We start from the raw sequence: 21186 nt of genomic DNA, 5'->3' as shown, positions 1-21186 counted from the left end.
TTTGCATTAAATGCAATTTTATGTGCACTTGCCCAGGACAGATGATAGAGGTGTTTTAATCTTCCCCATGCCATTTGGATATTCGATGTGAATTTTCAATGCCCGAAAGAATAGATATAAAATTGTATAATTTCCATTAAACACAATTATAGAAAGAATTTACTTAAGGCAGGGGATATCACTGTTTGACTCATCTGCCTTAATCCGATCGTTCTGGTGATGTTTTCAATTTCCGTAATGCGTAGTTTGTTAACATGTTATGTATGTTGCATTATACATTAACATCTGGCTTGGGCTCCATATTACTTGTATTTTTCATGAAATCGTCAGGTACCCACCCGGATTATGTTATGGAAGTCCGGTTATGGAAATGCGTCCAGTACGAAAACTTTCGTATCAGGGGATAATTAAACTCGGTCATTATATTCGTTTAAAAGAAAAAACTCTTCGCATAAAGTCTATAAAACGTGCCACCTGTAATAAACATAAGTGTTAAGATTATTGGAAGTTCACGGACGCAAGTTTATTGTACGTAGCAGGATTTGCACTATATGCCCTCGACAATTGACGCACTCACTAAAAACAAGCACCTATGGTTAGTACGACCACTTTTTTATTCCTCTCACATTTTAAGAGGGCACATTATGAATCAATGAAAAATGTTTAATAAGTCCAAAGGCACCGGGGACTGGTATTAATCTCCGATAACGTAGTGACGCAGAAAATCAAAGTGATTTTGATACCGCGTGCTTGTTGTGCACGATTATCATATTAATTATACTGAAAAAAGTCTGTCTCATAATTTGTATACACTTACTCGGGTTGATATTACCGGTAAAATCTACATTCACCGTTCAGAATTGTATATGAACCACACAAAAATGTTCATCTGCTACAGCCGCGGAGAATTTCATGCATCGATTATTGAGTATAACACGAAATTTCAGTGTTTGAACTCAGCCGGTAAAACAGGACTCCATCATGGTCTACGACACTATCAGGAAACTCAGTAGAGTTTCGCGCCAAATACATTTAAAAACATGCGCGAACGGCACCGTATACTCCACGCCAAACTTCGGCACTTCAATTCGATAAACATTTATTTCTGAAATAAGAGAACTTATCATGGATTAAAGTATTACGCCGGGTACTGTAATTCCCTTCAAAACACACAAACTATGTTTTATTCTTATATTGAACGTATTTCACATGCCTTTACATACCCACAAAATATGGCCGCGAAACATCGACTTTCTCATCGGCACATATCTGATATTAGTAAGTTTGCAGTGAATATATTGTACCGGGCTGCAATTTGATATTTACTGTCATTGTCCCTAACGTTACGTCACGTGTGCCAACTTGTGTTTTGACTTTTCTGGGCGACTTTTCTTACATCAGTTTTCGTATTTTCCAGAAAAAATTCCTTCGCATGTGGGCACCGGCAAATAATTCAGAAGTTCCATAGAAGCTCAGATCCTATCTTAGCTTGAGGCTTTAAAAGTTGGCTAACAAATCAGGAGGGGGGATAAAAGAGAGATAGTATGTGTTAGTCAACGGTATATCACATACGAGAGGAAGAGAGACGCGTATAGAAAGACGAGTACTACGTGTAAAATAAATAAAGAATCCATCCCGCTATATATCATCGTAAGATTAAGAGAGATGGAGAGATGATTACAGCGCCGCCATTCCTTGGTTAACGTACTATTTGTCGGGCATCAAATATCCGCATCCTTCTGAGCTTCTATGGAGACTTCTGAATTCTGTGATTTCATTCATATCTTAAACATATTTCTTATACCTCTATGTATACAAGATGTGATTACGACAGATTATCGACTCTTTCATCAGCAGATATTCGATTAACTTGAAAATGAATGCATCGTACCGAGCTGCAAATCGGCATCCACTGTCATGGCCGCTGACGTCACGTCACGCGTGTCGGCTCGGCCCCTCATTTCTGCGCGACTTTCTTACGTCAGTTTTCGTATTTCCGAAAGAAAATTTGCTGCCACGTAGGCGCACGGGTCAAGCCCGCATTTGTGCACGAACAGAGTGGCGCATCTCCCACTCCGCGCTGTTCGAATCGAACGATCGACGCGATTGGTCGGCCGGCCAGGCGGAGCGTTCCGATTGGTCGAAGGATCGGACGATCGCGGGATCGGCGTGCCGCGGGATTTAATTGCGCACTTCACTCGTAGTTTATGGGATTCGTCCAGGTAACCATGATTTTACTACGCCTTCCGTTTTTTCATCCTCGTTTTTTTCTTCCCAGAACCCTACGGAATATTCAAATGGCGCGGTTTCTTCGGCCTGGCCAGTCGGTCTAGGAGTTTATGGCGATACGCATATTTCTCTTAAGTGCAAATGTCTCGATGATGATCCCAGACGCGCCGAAACAGGTAGGCTGATTGATTAATTCTCATGTGCAATTGAAAATAGACGTAGATGTGGATTTATAAATTGCACTTCGTTAGGTTTCGCTCGGACGCCGATCTCGTGAATACGAGTCGCGATCTCAGGTAAGAAAATATTTACTTCTGATTCAACTACGTATTCCTTTTTTATCCCTATCTCGGCTTATTTCGTATTCAGATATGTGATGTATCTTCCTCGGTCTAGCTGCGGCTCACGTCGATACACTTATTTTCGACAAATGCAAATTTTCCCCCTCGCTAACCGTCACGCCTTAGCCCGGCGGAACAGGTCGATTAATTCATTCCTACCGAGCGTCGCGGTTCACGAAAGAATGCACTTTACCTGAATTTCGGCAAATATCAAGTTTACGCATTTACGTGGATTTTACGTATCGCCAGAGATAAATAGAATTTTCCAATCACGTAACTGGTCATCAAATGCATACTTGTTAATAATAAAACATTGATCCAAACACCTTTTCCATAGATTTATAAGTAAAAAAAAAGGTCATTTAAAATAATTACCCGTCATTGTAAATAAAACCAACATTGGTCATTGAAGGTAAACAAATTACGAATCAATTTATTTATTAAGTAAAAAGTTTTCGCATTTACGTGGATTTTACATATCGCCTGAGGTAAATAGAATTTTCCAATCACGTAACTGCTCGTCAAATGCATGTTGGTAATAAAACATTGATCAAAACACCTTTTCCATAGATTTATATGGAAAAGTAAGGTCATTTAAAATAATTACCCGTCACTGTAAATAAAACCAACATTGGTGATTGAAGGTAAACAAATTACGAATCGATTTATTTATCAAGTAAAAAGTTTACGCATTTACGTGGATTTTACGTATCGCCAGAGATAAATAGAATTTTCCAATCACGTAACTGGTCATCAAATGCATACTTGTTAATAATAAAACATTGATCCAAACACCTTTTCCATAGATTTATAAGTAAAAAAAAAGGTCATTTAAAATAATTACCCGTCATTGTAAATAAAACCAACATTGGTCATTGAAGGTAAACAAATTACGAATCAATTTATTTATTAAGTAAAAAGTTTTCGCATTTACGTGGATTTTACATATCGCCAGAGGTAAATAGAATTTTCCAATCACGTAACTGCTCGTCAAATGCATGTTGGTAATAAAACATTGATCAAAACACCTTTGCCACGGATTTATATGTAAAAAGAAAGGTCATTTAAAATAATTACCCTTTACTGTAAATAAAACCAACATTGGTGATTGAAGGTAAACAAATTACGAATCGATTTATTTATCAAGTAAAAAGTTTACGCATTTACGTGGATTTTACGTATCGCCAGAGGTAAACAGAATTTTCCAATCACGTAACTGCTCATCAAATGCATACTTGTTGATAATAAAACATTGATCAAAACACCTTTTCCATAGATGTATATGTAAAGGAAGGTCATTTAAAATAATTACCCCTTACTGTAAATAAAACCACCACTGGTGTTTTAAGGTAAACAAATTACGAATCGATCTATTTATCAAGTAAAAAGTTTACGCATGTACGATCAAGGTTGTGCAGTGACGCGTTACTCGAGGTTTTTTTACGTAAAATATATAAACGAAGTATTTTACGTAAAAAACCTGGTACAATACCTTGTAAATTACGCGACAAAGATGGTAGTACCGTGAACTCACTTTTTCAACGTATCCAAAGTGTGCGTCATTTGTGAATAAATATTGTAGTTAAAAATAAATATATAAAGAATCATGTCTGGAGGGAACAAACCATCAACAAGATCTTTCAGGCTTCAAGATTACAATTTTTGATGCATTCCATGGAAAAGTATGATTTCTTCACCTGTATTCATGTTTTATATATAACAAATTAGAAACGGAACCAAAAACTGCATAAATAGAGTCCATGTAAAGTATTTACATAATTTAGATCACGTACAAAACTCGTGACGTAAAGTACGTAGTAATTTACTGTATGAAAACTATGTAAATTATTTGGAATATTTTACTTAACCAACTCAGTGTACGATTATGGTGTTAAAATGTATATAACGTTCATCTTACCGATTCAACGGAAGATCTGTGAGAAAGTCCTTAACATTTCAATTAAAGTTAATATTCGCGTCACAGAGAACAATAGCTACCCGATATATCCGCTTACGTTTTGGTAATATAACTTTTTCACCACTATGGGCGCTTGTGAAAAAAAAAAAAAAAAAGAAGAAAATGTTAACAGATATCATAGGCTCCAAAATGGACGCGTGCGAGTGACGTTCGACACGGCCGTGAAGGCTCGGGTATTAAATTTAATGTAGCCGGCATGAAGAAGCGAAATGCGCCTCGAATTCGAATTTAGCGAGCTATTAAAATCGTGTTCTTTTTCTCCAGGATCGCTTGCAAACATGACGATGCAGTGGTGTCGGTCCTCCAACCGGCAATTAGCACAGAATACACATAAATGTCACATGTAATTACACGGTACCGTTTACATCGAGTGAGCATTAATGGACGAACGGCGAAAGGGAAAGTATACGTTTCAGTTTTTGGAAGCCAAATTAACACGAGTCAAAGGCTTTTAACCTTTCATTATGTATCCGTGGATGGACATCGTGAGCGAACGTCAAAAACACTGAAAGCCACGTGACTATGGCGCGAGAATTATTTAAAGGATATAAGTGAATCGGCAAATGATAGAGAAATATTGGCATGTATTTTATTGGATTAATAACGGTAAATGTGCAAAGTCAATTATGCTAGGCAATATAGGCAAATGACCGCAGGGTAATAAATAAATTGACATTTACAGGATGTCAAGAAAGAATTGGAGATGTTAAGACGTGTCAGGGGTGATCCTAAATAATACTAAAAGTTACGGGATTATGGCGCGAGAATTATTTAAACGAGATAAGCGAATCGGTAAATGCCAGAGAAATATTGGCATATCTTTTATTGGATTAATAACGATAATGTGCAAAGTCAGTTATGTTAGGCAATATAGGTAAATGACCGCTGGGTAATAAATAAATTGACATTTACAGGATATCAAGAAAGAATTGAAAATGTTAAGACGTGTCAGGGGTGATCCTAAATAATACTGAAAGTTACGAGATTATGGCGCGAGAATTATTTAAATGAGATAAGTGAATCGGTAAATGCCAGAGAAATATTGGCATGTCTTTTATTGGATTAATAACGATAATATGCAAAGTCAATTATGCTATGCAGTGTAGGTAAATTAGTAAGAAATATATTAAGATCTACAGGACAACGAGGAAGAATTGAAGATTTCAAGATGTGTCAGGAAGCAAAATTCGGATTATAAAAATTCTAAGAGGAAAAGGATGGAAAGTGGTCAAATTAGATTTGGAATACCCTCGTTACGAACAATCAGCAATTCAAGGATATCGTTATCGGGGTTGTCAATGAAGCGCATGATTGGCGTGTTATTGCTCACGCGTCATTTCTGTACACTATATAGCAGTGGGTTTTCTACAGTGCGTAAGACTCGTACAGGTACCGTAATTTCAATACTGTATTTTTCGTAATCGCTACATTTGCAAAACCGCGAGAGCTCGCAATTACCTAAGGTATAATGTGCGGTCACGATCTTCTACGACTAAATTGCTATGTGTCGTTGGGAAGGAAAACCACGGCGGTTGCGCAAAATTCTTCGAAACTGTTGACGGAACCAAGAACACATTGTATTGGGGTCCTAAATGAATTTAGAACATCCGGTCATCATTACGGTCAAATCATCGACGTTACTTTGATTCTTAACATTGTCGAATTATCCGTTGAAGACACTTTACGGGAGATCTGACATTTTCGGATTACCTAGAAAGTTCTTGGAAGAGTTTCATCAAGATTCCGGTATTGCTTGATCTCAAGGAAGATCAAAGGGGTAAATGTCCCTTTTTCGGATTATACGACCCGAAAAAGAGAACATTAGTTATTAATAAATTGTATGTAAACAAACAACGGATCTGGAGTGCTCAAGACAGAATTCAAAAGAATAAAAGGGACCATAAGCACCCGAGTAGAGGTGAAAATTTGACTTTTGATCGTCAACAAAGGAGATGCAAAGAAGAAAAAAATATGGATCTGAAAAAAGAACTCTACCGTATATTACGTTACAGTTTTTCAGTTTTTATATAAAGTTGTTCATATTGTTCGATTTTTAATCTTTTATCCCATCGTGGGTGACAAATAACGTGGATAAGGTGACGAATGATACGAATCATGAGCCTTGGACGTCATCCTGAATTGATTTTTGTCTGGAAAAGGGAGTGGAAAGGGGCACTGTGTTTCATGGTAATATTTTAATTTTTATATAAAGTTATTCGTATGGCTCGATTTAATTTTTTCTTTCACTGGTATGAAAAATCTGAATAACAACTTGTACATAGTTATGAATGATACATCTCACGAGCCCTACACGTCATTCTGAATGGATATTTCTAAAAAAGACTCGACGTATATTACGTTACAGTTTTTCATCTTCTGTGTACAGATGTTTGTGTAGCCCGATATTAATTTTTGCCCCATTAATTAAAAAGATGGGAATAACAAATAACGCAGATACAGTGATGACTGATATCGTACCTTACTAACCCTGGACGTCATCCTGAATTGATTCTGTTCGAGCATAAATTAAAAATGAATCATGAAGCGGGAATGCTGTGCGACTTTTACTACGATATTTTTTTCCCCGTTCTTACGTCTCGTTAGGAGAAAACATTCTATGAGTTTACTAGGAAAACACTATACCTCAATATTGGTGGTTTCTGACTGTTCGCACAGCTGGTGAAAAATTCGTCCGTCACGTTTGACAAGTCTTCAATTTTTTCAGTGTCGATCATTTGATAATAACTGATAACTAAAGTAAAATGAGCTTAACCTTGTACTTTAATACATAAATCGAACAATTGTACCAGTTAATCATATCTTTTTCCTGCAAGTTTACATTTTATTTCTACATCCTGGATTAGGATTCTTGTTATAGGCATACCTCTTAAAATGTAATGACAATAATTTGCAAATATTTGGAGAAACACTTTCGTGTCCTCGTAAACAATTTCTCTTAGCACGTTGACATTGGTCATAAGAAGAGAATTAAATGACTAGTATAGAACGATAAGCCCGTAACGAGACAGATTTTGAAATTCATCAGTTGAAAATAACTCTGGCGCCGACTAAAAATAGCGGCATTAATCGGCGATAGGAGACATTTTCGTAAGCGCATCGAAAACACTTACATTGACGTCACGGCATTGTCGATGCTCTTATTGTGTCTCATAAATATCTCCTGACCTCCTTAAAAAAAAAGTGGTAGATGCGACTAATCCCTCGGGTGTTATCACCCTCAATGATTTATGTGCATACAAAAATTGTAAATATTCGCATAAATTTAGCAGCAGGTGAAAATAATTTCGTCCCGAGATAACATTACGCAATGGATAATTTAGATAAATAGAATAGCTCGAAATTAGGCATTGAAAAAAATACTACTTCATTGACCGTACTATATTATTTTTTTATTTCAAACATTCATTTATATGAAATGAAATTACACAAAATTCGCCATTTCCGTTGTAAAATGACTACGTGCGTTTCGTCAAATCTTGATTATCTACCATTATACAACTACCTCGCTTCTTTAATTGAATTCACCTTGATTGGCTCGATCAATATTGTCAAAACTATGGCAACGATAGTCATACTTCCCCCGTCTAATTCTATTTCAACTTATTTCAAATGGGTTTGTTCGGCATTTCTTTAATATTCCACAAAATGCCAACAGTCCTTGTTCACTGGAATGACTTTCGATACATTCTTCCTACATGTTCTTAGTACACTTAGCCGCGAGCAATTACTTCATTCCAGGCAATCTTAAAGGTTTAGTTTCGCAACAATACAGGGTACCGAGAATTTCCGTCAGGGCTTTATTCTCTTCTCTTCGGAGAAACCGACGCAACTCGGAGGGAAGAACGTAATATGGATATCCAAAAATGCGATGTTTTAACAGGTGTTAAAATATTTTCACGTATACCCAATCGTGGTGAGGAAAAATTGCACTTGACGAAAACTGGGATTCTCCGGTTGAGCTATCCGTATGCCGCGCGTGCGAAATAAGTCATGCTCGATAAGCGCTCATAATTAATAGCTCTTACGTATTCCCTGTCGAGGAACTTCCCTTATTATCTCGCCTCATTTCGACTCTCATTAAGCCGCGATTATTGTACGCGTTTCCGATGCAATATCCCGCTGCCAAAATCGCAATTAATCAACGCCGGAAGCGCGATTGTCAAGTCCGGAATTTCGAGTAATTGCCAATTAATCCGAACTATTCGCGGCCTACTCGTAATAATGAAATGTCACGTCATTTTCAAGAGTATAAGGGGGTGGCATCCAAGATCTCAATCAAAGGAGACGAGTTCTATATACGTATTAGTAAACGAAATAAATCTCAAATCACTTCCGGAAAAGAATGTCCTTCAGTCCAGAAAGGCACTTTAAGGCCACGTTATATAAAATTTCGGACGACTGACAAGAGAAAGCTATCGATTTACTCGTAATAAGAAACCGGCTCGCAATTGCAATTTTTAAGATTCTTAAGTGGACGTGAAATTGGCGTCCGTATCGGTGTGTCATACGGTAGATAATTGTTTGCAAAGTGAAAAATAAGTACTGTTGTATTGATATTCCGGGTTAGAACCTTCCGATCTCAACGTTTTCAAGATCAATTACTGTACTTGTGTATTGGAAATAATATTTACTTATAACCCAGATTTAATATAAATATTTTTCTTACAATAATGTCAACACCGTGCGGGTTATCTTGTTAGTGGTCGATAGAAATAAGACGCGAAATCAGTGATACACTTTAGGATGTATTAAAACTAATGAGGAATTTTCTGAGGCAATTATCATATACAGTGTATCTTATATCACTTTGAGTTAATGATAAGATTTCAATTTAATTAAGCGATAATGCGGTAAGACCTGGTAAAATAAACGTTTGTCGGTTTCCTGCTTAGTCATACGAACGTGGGACAGTTCGCATTGTTTCGATACATTGGCTAGTCACATGTATCAATAAAATAGGACTCGATATCACCTGACAAGTTTCCCAAGACATTTCGATAAATCATCACGTAGCAGACATGTCTAGGAAGCCACTGTCCAAAGAAGTGCAGTATAAATACATCACATGTAACATTGATACATGTTACACGATATTTCCATGGCGATATTACAAATACACGACTTAATTCAACATAATGCCGTATCTTGTAATTACAGAATTTAAACAAAGCAACCACAATTTACATGAAAGATATTCGATAAGGGTAACGTTTATGAATATCAATTATTGGAGGGAATAATTGAGCAATAAATTTCCTCGAGCGTAGGCCTTGCGAGAACGTCTAATACCATGAAATCTCTGAAGTCACTTATCGTGATTATTATCTCATTAAATCTCGATAAAACGATGCGATGACACGACTTTCTCATTTTGTAAGATGAATTTTAACGATCTGCCTCCTGAGATATTACATCGATGCTGGAAGAAGTGGTAGGAAAAAAATTGCTATCGATAAGAGACGTCTATTCGATTAAGCGTTTCACATCAAAGCTGCCGAAAGATTGCCTCGTCTTAAGTTAGATTAAGTTACATCGAACTTTTAGCAATACAGTAACAAATACTATTCCTTAACTTAATCTCATCAGGATCCGTTCCCAGTGAATACGTAATGAGGAAATAAATTATTTCCTTTTAAGATCATTTTTTTATTCTCTCTACGTAATACATTTACGATCAGATGATTTAGGATGTTTTAAGGTGATATGGAACTGTCGTCCGAGGAGTCTCGCTTATAAAACTTTTCTCCGAACTGGGTATACTAAATCGTTTGCAATTTTCGGACATCAATATGGAGACTCTACGGAAGGTTCTGACACTCATTCAATTTCATTTTTTCAAAATTAGTATATATACGTTTTAACTAAAAAAAAAAAAAATGAAATGTAAAAGCCAGTACTTTTCTTAAGGCCTCCATACTAACGTGATAAAATTCAAACAACTCGGTACACCCATTTTACAAAACAGTTTTATAAATAATGATGCCGCTTTCATATCACCTTAAATAATCCTTGCTTGTCCTTTCGCAAATTTCCTTAGAATAATGACGGCTGTTTAACCATTCAGGGTCATTGTAAGTTCACAAGTAAATCGTCATCCATCTTCTGCCAGTCCACTACTTTAAATACACGAAATTCAACAACAGCTCAGCTTGAATGGACTGAAATACGTTCTGAAAAAGAAGTAATCGCACTTTGGTTACGCCATGTCTAAACAGAAACGAATAAGAATCATCTAGGACTCATCGTTCGTGTCCGAGCCGAAATTGCGGTGTTTTTTGGACGAATGCATTCCGTCGATGAGGAAACAATTCCCAGTGACGGTGAGTAAGTCAAACGATCGCACATTGTATTGACGCAACCATGACCACCGACATCGGGTACAAAGAAATCGTGCCATCCCGGAGAGAACAAGGATGCGCAATGACGCATCCACAAAATTGAAGGAGCAAGGAGTCCTGACGAGTTCCTCCGACAAAAACGGGAAGAATTTAGAATAACATCCTCGGTTCGATATTTTCGTCTTGGCTTCCGTCGCAGCGTCATGAATAATTCATTTCCCAGGTGTAAATCACTCCATACATCCCGCGAGAGACTACAGGAGCCCGAAAATGAGAACATTCCCGCCGCGTTTTCCAAAAACGAGTATTTAAGGATTTAAGGATTTTCCATCAAAATGTTCTTGACCTTCTCGACACACCCTGGAATAACTCCAAGATATCACCTCCACGAAAAAAAAAAAAAAAATTAATTTCCCCGGAGATCACGTGTGAGTCAATTACACTTAACAGCATGCTTTAACAATGGTTCTGGAAATAGAAAATGACTAACGGAAAAAATATCCCGTAGCAAGACAGAGAATGGGGTATGCGAAGCCAAATTATTTTCAATATTTCGTTAATCCTGGAATTTCGGGACTCGTCACTTTGACGGGATGTAGAATGATCCTTTCATATCGCTTTAGGTTCCACCAGGCGGAGCTGAGATCATCCTTTAGGAACAGTTTGCAAGTCTGAGCGTTCTAAGAGGTTTTCGATGTCGTACAGAAGTAATGTCCTTCAAAATGAAGTGGTAATAAGTTGATTGGGCCGCGGACATGGTGTCCTGTAAGTCAAAAAGCCGTAAGGAAAGAGTCGCCGATAAAACATCACACGAGCGTCGCGGCCGATTTTGCGTGTCGTTCCGTCACTGCGTGAATGACTTCGGCATTGGAAATGCATAGTAAACAATATAGTAATGTCATCGCCTCCGCGGAGTTCCGATGATCGAAGCGAGCCTCTTGGCAGCTGCAACGTGAATATCGACGCTCGTTTTGTATGCAAACCTTGCAGGTACGTAAATGCACGTGCACCCGAGAAACACGACGAGGCCTAGGCAGGCGTGTTGTCGGATGTGACAAGAATGTTGTCACGTGAGGCGCGCATTATACGTAAATGCGCTGTACAATACCGCCGGATTGGGGAGTTATCGTCGAAGTAAGGATATCATCGCGTTATGTACGTACAAGGAGCACACACAACGTCAGCCAGATGGGCTGATGTCAGGCCATCATGGCAAAAATATCGCTGAACAGTGTCCGCATTATGTGCACCATGTGCGTCGTTGTCGGATCACCGTAGTCAGGGTATCACCTTACAGTACATAATATCCTCCTACATATGTACGCATGTATATGTCAAATCGGTAACCACGGCGAAGAATTTCAATAAAACATCTGCTCGTACACGTGGGATCTATAAACCCTCCGATATCCACTTATCAACGCTCAAGGCTAGTTTAATAATATGTGTTCTTTATTTAGACACAACAGGGATGCAAGTGCAGATAAATGTAGATGACCGAAACAAATGCGTGCATCTTCCTCTTAGAAAAAGTCAGCTATCGCCGAAGATATCGTAAAGAACAGTCGAGTGGTAATGAAAAGATAAGCTTTGTTGAATGATTAGATTCTTCGCGGAATGCAACTGTCAGTTGACTAGTCTTTTAGCCATTATTAGGAGATTAATATAAGACATTCAGGGAAGAAACGTGTATAATTTTTCATATATTATTGTACAATACGTAGTAATTGATAGGAATGACATGGAAGAGTATGATAATATTTTATCACATTTGATAACGGCATTCGTGCCCGATAGCCACGTTAACGGTAAACTTTGCAATTCAGAAAGTAAAATATTTTGGACGTGGAATAAGGTCTGCTAGAAGGTAATCATAGCGCTTCAGAAACTGTATGTGTCACTCAGTGGTAAAAACTCTAGGTCATACGACTTATTTCTTAATGTGCAGGTATAATATCGATAACTTTATAATTAGCGTACCACTCACATTCCTGTTTGTTTGCTGTCGCAAATAAATTGGTGATTTGTCGGAAAACCGATTCCGCCATTAAGCGTCGTTAAATTATTTATTTAAATTATGAATGCGTAATTTTGCTTTTAACTTAAACTAAGACGGGCTTGGCAAGTATGTCGAAAATCATAACGTTTCGATATGATGGGAAGTTTAACATGAAAAAGTAAGCAGATATGTGATGTGTTCATTGTCGTGATCACTAAGTTTTGATGACATCTAGGGCTGAAGTGAAAGGATTTGAATCTATGTCTATCTATGGAGTTTTTCTTTTCTTTCTATACACTTCGATTAAAGAAATTGATAATTCCGTTACTATTAATGTTAAAAAAAAAAAGAGATAATCCGGTTGCTTTTATCAGCTTCGAGGAATGGAACCATTCACGAAACGTCTGTATACGCAATTTCTCCGGCGCAGATGTTTGCCAGTTAGGCAGTGAAATTGCAGGATTTTTTTGCCGTAAAAAGCGCTAACTCGAGAGTAAATGGAAGTAAAATAAACTGCGGAAAATTTCCAGCCAAGACGGGAATCAGTGGGTACTCAAGACACACATTAGAGCACATGTTCTCATTCATGCTTCCAATACATGACAAATGGCGCCAGGCCAATTATGCATTTTTCAAATTCGAAGCTAACATCGAAGTATGGCAAAAAAAAAAGTAGAATGCACTAGTCATTTCAACCTTCATTTAAGATGAGATCAAATATTTGCTGCATTATTACGTTCAGCCAACCCCTTTGGTACTTTCCAAGAACGTAGCGGAAAGTTTCTCACAAAGTGCGTCAGAGTGAATTTTCAAAATCCTAACCCTACCCTCCCACGACCTTTCATGAAATTCGTCATTATGTCCAAGTAGAATAAAATGTACAAATCAATAATTTATCCTCCAGACAAGTATGACACGTAATATTTTCCTCGGTAGTAAAGTGGTCAGTATCCCCGCTCATTACGCGCAACCAAACCCCCTTCAATCTCCCACATCATCGAGAACGAAGCAGGAAGCCGTTTCAGACGTGCGTCAGAATGAACGTTGGGTATCCTTACTTCATCAACCCAAGAGCTGTCATCTAAATCCACCGCATTACGTCCAACCATAAAGGAACCACAGGATTCGATATATCATCCTTCGTTTCCGTGCGACGTTTAAGAATTTCCTCGGTTGTAAAGTGGCCAGTACCCCCGTCGGCAACGCACGACCTAACCCCTTTCAGCTTCTCACACCAGCCAGAGGGAATCGGGAAGTCGTTCCAGCCGCGCGTCAGAATGAATTTTCAAAATCCTTACCGGGGCAGCATTCCTGCATCCCTATACCCACTCGATTCCCATAGAACCTAACCTAGCTCGTGATTCAGCGGTGCCAGACGCCGGGGGAGAGACAAGGCAGTGAAAGGAATCGTATCAAGGAACACCAGGGGGAACGTGTTCGCGAAATAACCATTCGAGGGCTCGCGAGGAAAGGAAACGCCTCCTAGCCTCGTTAGGTCCCGGGGATTCGCGAGCGAAACGTTCGTCGCTCCGTACGGTATGCGTGGACGCAACTCCGGAGGTCACCATTGACGCAAATCCATCCGATGTCACGTGACCCGCCGCCTGCCACCGCACCGCGCCACCGCCGCGCCCTCCCTGCCGGCGCGGTGGAAGACCGAACCGACGAGTGGCGAACGTCCGATTCCCCGCGTAGCCACCTTTCATTAAATCCGCGGCCGTGTGTATTTATAGAGAGCGGCCCACCCACGCTTCGATGATGGTCAATTAAAGCCGTGGGCTGCGCGCAATACGCGAAAAGCGACGCGCCGATGCACTTACCGCTCCACACTCGGCGCCGTCAGCGCTGTGCAACGGAGGATCTCGTAACTTAGCGTTCCGAATTTCTTCTTCATTTAATTCCCACTAACTGGAAAGTGGAGCATTCTCATACAACACTGCCTTTTTTTCAGCACATTCTGCGGAGTAAAGTTGGCTACGGTTTACTCGAGCAAGCGGAAGTACGTGGGCATGAACATCGTTCAGCGGTATCTGTTAATGCGTATTTAAGATACCCTGCGTAGATAGGCACAGGATGGGCTTGGTATATTAATAGATAGTGACCCACCCACGCTTCGATAATGGCCAATTAACGCCGAGGAGCGCACCGAATGCCTGAAAAGTTACGCGTTAACGCACTTCGCAGCCCTCGTTGCTCGTTTTCCTACACGAGCGTTGTGGCGCCCGATGAGAAAGCTTGAAATCTCGACGAGCAAATTTCCGGGATTCCGATGTTCGTCGAGGCTTTTCGAGATAACGACCTGACTTTATGAACCGTTATCATCGAGCCATCTCACTTTAGAACATTTCTGGTAAACGGATCAGCTTAGAGGTGACTTTTTATAGCAGTTCGGAGCAATAAATCGATTCGTATCCCTTTGTTGCTAAAATTGTAATGCTCCATAGAAATATAAGGACTTAATGTGAGACCTTTTACGTATAAACGATTATGGGTTTCAACAAAAGGATCGACATCTTAGATTGAAATGAGTAAATACTGTAATGAGATTAATGTGGTTGCTTGCAAAGAAACACGTTTATCTTAAGTTAACGGAATCTTCTCAATTGGACGTTTATCAGCTGTTTATCAGGTACGTCGAATTTAATAATAGGCAATTAGCGTCGCAGACTGCGTGGAATACTGGGGAAGCAAATTGCCATTCTTCGCAAATATTTTCCGACTGGTCGACACCAAAATGATTGGTGATAAAGAATGTGACGTTATTCGGTGACTTCGTATAAATGATTGTAATCATATCTACATGCCTACGGTAATACCTTTCCAAATACCGGGAACGACGGGTACGTTAAAGATTCCTTATGTTCATTATAACAGATTACGTGATGTTTAATGGAAAAGATTGGAATCATGTCATGCGAATTTCAGGGATTCCCCCTCTCATTGAACATGGTTGGAGGTTCTGCATGAGCGAATTTTCATCAACTTCAATCCATTTGTAAAACTAACAATGTAAAATTATTGATTTGCACCTTACGGCATGATAATACCGACATTTAAGGTCGCACGTTGAGACTGGAGCGTTCTTTTTCTTTTGCACAGTTATTACTATTTACATTTGTCTTTGTGTTTAGTATTATCTCAACATGCGTAAATGTTTTTGTCGATGACATTTAACTTCAATTTGTCGGCAAAGAAGTCAATGGCTGTGCTCCTGGCTTGACGACGTTGACAATAAAATCGCCGCTTATTATTAACAATAACTCATTCCAATTATTTCTCTTTTTCTTTTTTTTTTTCAGTAAACTTCTATTACATTCACCTTTGTGCTTTATCGTCGGCACAATTTGCGCAAATTTCATTCTTACAATTCATTACTATTTATCATCTTTGCGTGTTGGTCTTGAGACAATTTGTATAAAGATTCTCGTTAGCGTTGGTGCGTCCTAATTATCGACACTTAAATTGAAATAATAAGTAAGATAAAGATAATTACGCTCAAAGCAACTAGGAACAAACGAGTGCAAGGGTATTTCGTGAATGATTAACTAAGGATAATTAATAATATTTAGCGATTTCCTTGAATTTTGTATGTTTCATGTCCAACTTGGCGAGCATGTACCGATAATTTCTTTATTTACTTCGCGCTTCTTGACAATTGTTTTCACTTCGATAGTTGGGCGGACTCTCAAGGATCTCCTGTCAATGACAAAAGTCCAAAAAGACGTATGGAATGTGGAACAATATTTAGAGCAGCCGTCGTTAAGATTCAGAAATTTCGGCATTCCGCGGTCTCTCTTTCATTTACTTTGCCCCTCTATGTCGGGACGAAATCTCGAATGGAGAAGATAAAATAAAATAAAATAAAAAAATGTCGCACCGTTTAGACCAGATCTGGGCAGTTTGGATGTTAAGGCGACTATTGATGAGGTTCCGATGTACTAATTCCTTCGACAAACCGGATCGTCTCACACCCGTTCGCAAGGTGTGCAGCATGGAAAATTTCTGTTCATGATTTGACTCCGTGTAAAGAGTCGATCTTGGCTTCGCCAGGGAATAATACAGTCATTTTGTCACGCCTGCGCACAAAGCGACCTAATTTTTGGATTTATCACGATTATTCAGGGACAAAATGAGTCCTAAGTACACGCCGTTCGGCGACATAAAATTTACACAAATGGCGTAGTCGCATTTTTCATTAAAAAAAGAAAAAAGAAGAAAGATGGAAAGAAAGAAAAATCGGCAAATAATATTGCCACCGATTTGCAGGCAGATATTCAGTGATTGAAAAGGAATTAATTATACACCTGCCGATGTTAGTACAATGGGTGAGAAATATATTAGACTAGAAGTGCAGACCTGTATGTAAATGTAATCGGCGATGCATATTCATGTGACACGTATAAAAGTTTTCTCATGAATATCCTCAGTGCATAGTATTAAAATACCCTGTTAAGACGAGATGAACCAGGACGAATGTCGTCACTTTATCGAAAAATAAATCCATGTATACCCATCCAGTTACATCGCAAAATGATAACTTAGATATCAGTAATCTTATGAAAAATAGCTACTAAATATGCAGAACGTCGAGGAATAAAATTGACGGCACAAAGTATAGACAGGGGGAAATATATTAGACGAGAAGTGCAGGCTTGTATGTAAATTCAATTATGTATATTCATCCAACACATGTAACAGTCTTCTCATGAATATCCTGAGTTTAAAAATTAAGATACACCGTTAGACGAAATCCACCAGGATGAATATCGCAACTTTATAATTCCCCTAAATTGTATATAACTCTTAAAATAAAATCACCTATCCAATTACATTAAAATGATAACATGAGACCCAGTAATCTCGATAAAAATGGAAACTAAATATGAACATCAAATAGCAAAATGACTAATAGTACAGAATACACTCATCACGCGACGATGCGTTAAAAATGATTAAAAATTAGTAAAAAAAAAAACAAAGAAAACGATCCAATGAAGTCATTCACTATCATCCTTCTCTCTACAACTGTATAAAAAATTCCCCAGTGCCTATGTGAGCCCAAACACGAGTGAACAAATTCCCCGAAAATTTATGCCCGAAATTTAAACTTAATGCGTCTTTCCGTACACTGAGAAAAAGTATCACTGAACCAAAGAAAATTATTAATTAAAAGAATAATTATTTCGCTCAAATGAACTCGAATAAATTGGACGCAACATTTCCTTGGAACGATGCCAATTAATTTGAGTGAAAAATAATCGTTCTTTGAATTAAATATTTCTTTGGTTCAATGAATGTTTTTCTCCCAGTGTACATGTCCGTCAGCCGAGCTTTTCGCGAGTGGAAATTATTCAAAGTTATTCAAAGTGACTCCCCGTCCAAAGAAAACACGTTTAACTCGTAGCGTGGCGAATATCGTTCCTCTTTCCTCATTCTTCACTCGGGGCGTTTAATCGAGTTCTTTCTTTTGCAAGGTTTACGGTACAGACGATTTACGGCAATCCCGAGGCAGGATCGGCAGAAAGTTGCTTCGCGAGTTGGCAGTGCTTGATATCGTATAGGGATAACGAAAGACTCTCAAGGGTGACGGCTCGCCATGACAGGGTAATTATCTGGATCGACCGGTTAAGTCGGTATATATTGCGGAAATAATGCGATAACGATGCCCCGGGATCGGATGTGCGGCCACGTGCGTTTCGACTCATCTCATGACGCTTCACGTGCGCCAGTGACGCTCCTCTGTCGAGAATAATCGAGGCTAACCTGCCAATCGATTCTATAGATAAACATTTCAGATTTCAGCTTCTATGGTGTACCAGCCCGAGAAAACATGCACAATGGCGGCCATGAATGCCTCCCCCGCAGATACGGCATCGCCTGTGCAGGATGGGAGGGCATTGATGTCTCCCAGTGTACACCATGTACACAAAGGAAAAAAATGTCATGGAACCAAAGAAATATTTTCTTAATTCAAAGAATAACTCATTTGACTCTAATGAACTCGAATAAATTGGATGCAACATTTTCCCTGAGTTATGACGATTTATTTGAGTCAAATAGTTATTTTTGAATCAACAAGACCTTTCTTTGGCTCGATGAACTTCTTTGTTTTTCTTCTTTTTTCCTTAGCCTACAAAGACTGAAATAATTTGCAACTGTTGAAAATGCGAGCAATATTTGGCAAGAAGGAAAGTGCATGTATCAATATCCAGTGGTCGAATATTAAATAACAAGAGGTAAACGAACGGAATTGCCATAGACAAATTCGTATACTTGTTTATTATATGGGTATCATAGAGGTGGGGAAGTAATTAGATATTATTCGGGTTATAATGTAGTCAGTAATGCCTTGTTTAATCCTGTGTTTTCTTGAGAAATATGCCATTTACGATAGACTAAGTTTATTTTAAGCTCAGTTTTTCGTGGAAACTTCGAGTTATCGAAGAGGATGAACGGGTATAGCAGGAAAAAACATGGATTCCGTGCACGAGACAAAGCACCGACGTCAATGATAGTCGGAACAAAAGCTCGAGCATGTTGCAAGGGATTACGCAATGTGACTATCTAAAGTAGCCGGTTTTCTATGTCGTTTAACGACGTAGTGCAGCCGGGACGGTATCCTGTTCCATGGACACGAGATCGTACATTTCCCGATGCATTTGCACGTGAAATTGATTTGAGTAATTCTCTCAAATGCCCAATTCGTTACTCCCTACACTCATTAGTCCAAGTATCGTAAGAAGCACAGCTCGCAAAATGACTAATTATTACGGTACTTTCGTAATGGAAATATCCAACAATTTGTCAGAATCCTCAGGTACTTTAATATTGGCAAAAGTATCGATAAAATAGTAAAATTTGCAGACAATTGAAACATTTTGAATTGTTCGTTATTACACCCCTAGATTTACCTGCTTACCGTTTGAAATACTGCTCCTAAAATTACTCTACTTAATACGGTACTTTATCTATAATTTAAATACCGAACAATTTATCAGAATCCTCGCGTACCTTAAAATTGGCAAAAGCAGCGATAAAATAATAAAATTCACAGTCGATTAAGATATTTTGACTCGTACGATAAAATGCAACGCGAGACTCCGTGAACAATTTTCCTAAAATTTGGATTGGAAATCCATAATTTTCTTAAATTATCTTGAAAATTAATACGTATTCTAAGGTGTATATTATATTAAGTTTGGCAAAAGTAGAGGTAGAAAGGTGTTATGGAAATCGCCAATTCGTGGGATCACATGACAGTTGTCATATAAAATAATAAAATTCAGTCGATTAAAAATATTTCGACTCGTTCGATAAAATGCATCGCGAGACTGCGTGAATAATTTTCTTAAAATTTGAAATGGAAATCCATGATTTTCTCCAATTATCTTGAAAATTAATACGTATTCTAAGGTGTATATTATATTAAGTTGGCAAAAGTAGAGGTAGAAAGGTGTCATGGAAATCGCCAATTCGTGGGACCATACGACGGTTGTCCCAAGGAATTAGTACAATCTTGTCGAATAATCCGGAGGAGGATTCCTAAAGAGAAAACTTTCCCGTCAGCAGGTTTAGGATGCTCGATCTAACTAGTAATGTTTTCGCCTCGTCGGACGTAGAGGAATATTCCGCTAAATGGAGATTACGTTTCGCAAAGATAGGAGAGCTTTCGAGGCTTATCACGAGCTGGAGGTTAATGGCGCGGCGCGACGCGTTTACACTAGTAAATTGCTGAAATTAGTATCCCCTCGCTCCAATTATAATTAGGCCGGGCGATTATAGAAATTCGCAATCGCGCGGCACGCTCAATAAATTCTTACCGATCTAGTAATTCATTAACGTAATGCTTTCGCTGGAGAGTCCGAGCTTATCGGCGAGCCTTTTCATTTATTCCCCGCATCGCGTAAAATTGCTACAATTTATCGTGCTAAAAGAGAAAACAAAGGAGAACAATTGTTCCGGGAGTCTCGATAAGATCCGAGAGTCTAAAGGACGTTTAAAAGAGGAACGAGAGGGACAAAAAGACTCATTCTTACGCACCTAGTGCGTCAGTATATTTATAGAACAAGACCGCGGAATATTTCTTAATGATACCAGGGCACGATATTAATGTACGGTCGATTGTTCGACTGACGTAATTTAATAAAAACATAAACAATACGTACAGGGTAATGGTCTTATTCCTCAGATAAGCAGGGCAAGAAGTGCAGACTCAACTTTTGTCCCTGACGTCTTAAAGTTCAATTATAATGATATATATATTAATGATTCTCTATTTTT

The 21186-nt window shown here is 38.6% G+C and overlaps 1 protein-coding gene and 1 long non-coding RNA gene across 3 annotated transcripts in view; one reads left to right on the top strand and one right to left on the bottom strand.

Moving 5' to 3' along the window:
• LOC105695621 (rotatin) overlaps nucleotides 1–21186 on the bottom strand; it is a 60903-nt gene that overhangs the window by 26730 nt on the left and 12987 nt on the right. The gene's annotated exons all lie outside the window — the stretch shown is intronic.
• On the top strand, nucleotides 2300–5262 carry LOC105695622. The gene is made up of 3 exons (XR_001103653.1): nucleotides 2300–2405; nucleotides 2481–2525; nucleotides 4813–5262. It is a non-coding gene; the product is annotated as an uncharacterized LOC105695622 (long non-coding RNA).

This window comes from Orussus abietinus, unplaced genomic scaffold, assembly GCF_000612105.2.
Source record: "Orussus abietinus isolate OABI.00-Male unplaced genomic scaffold, Oabi_2.0 scaffold33, whole genome shotgun sequence".
NCBI classification, from domain to species: domain Eukaryota; kingdom Metazoa; phylum Arthropoda; class Insecta; order Hymenoptera; family Orussidae; genus Orussus; species Orussus abietinus.
This window is presented reverse-complemented; position numbering and strand designations above follow the sequence as displayed.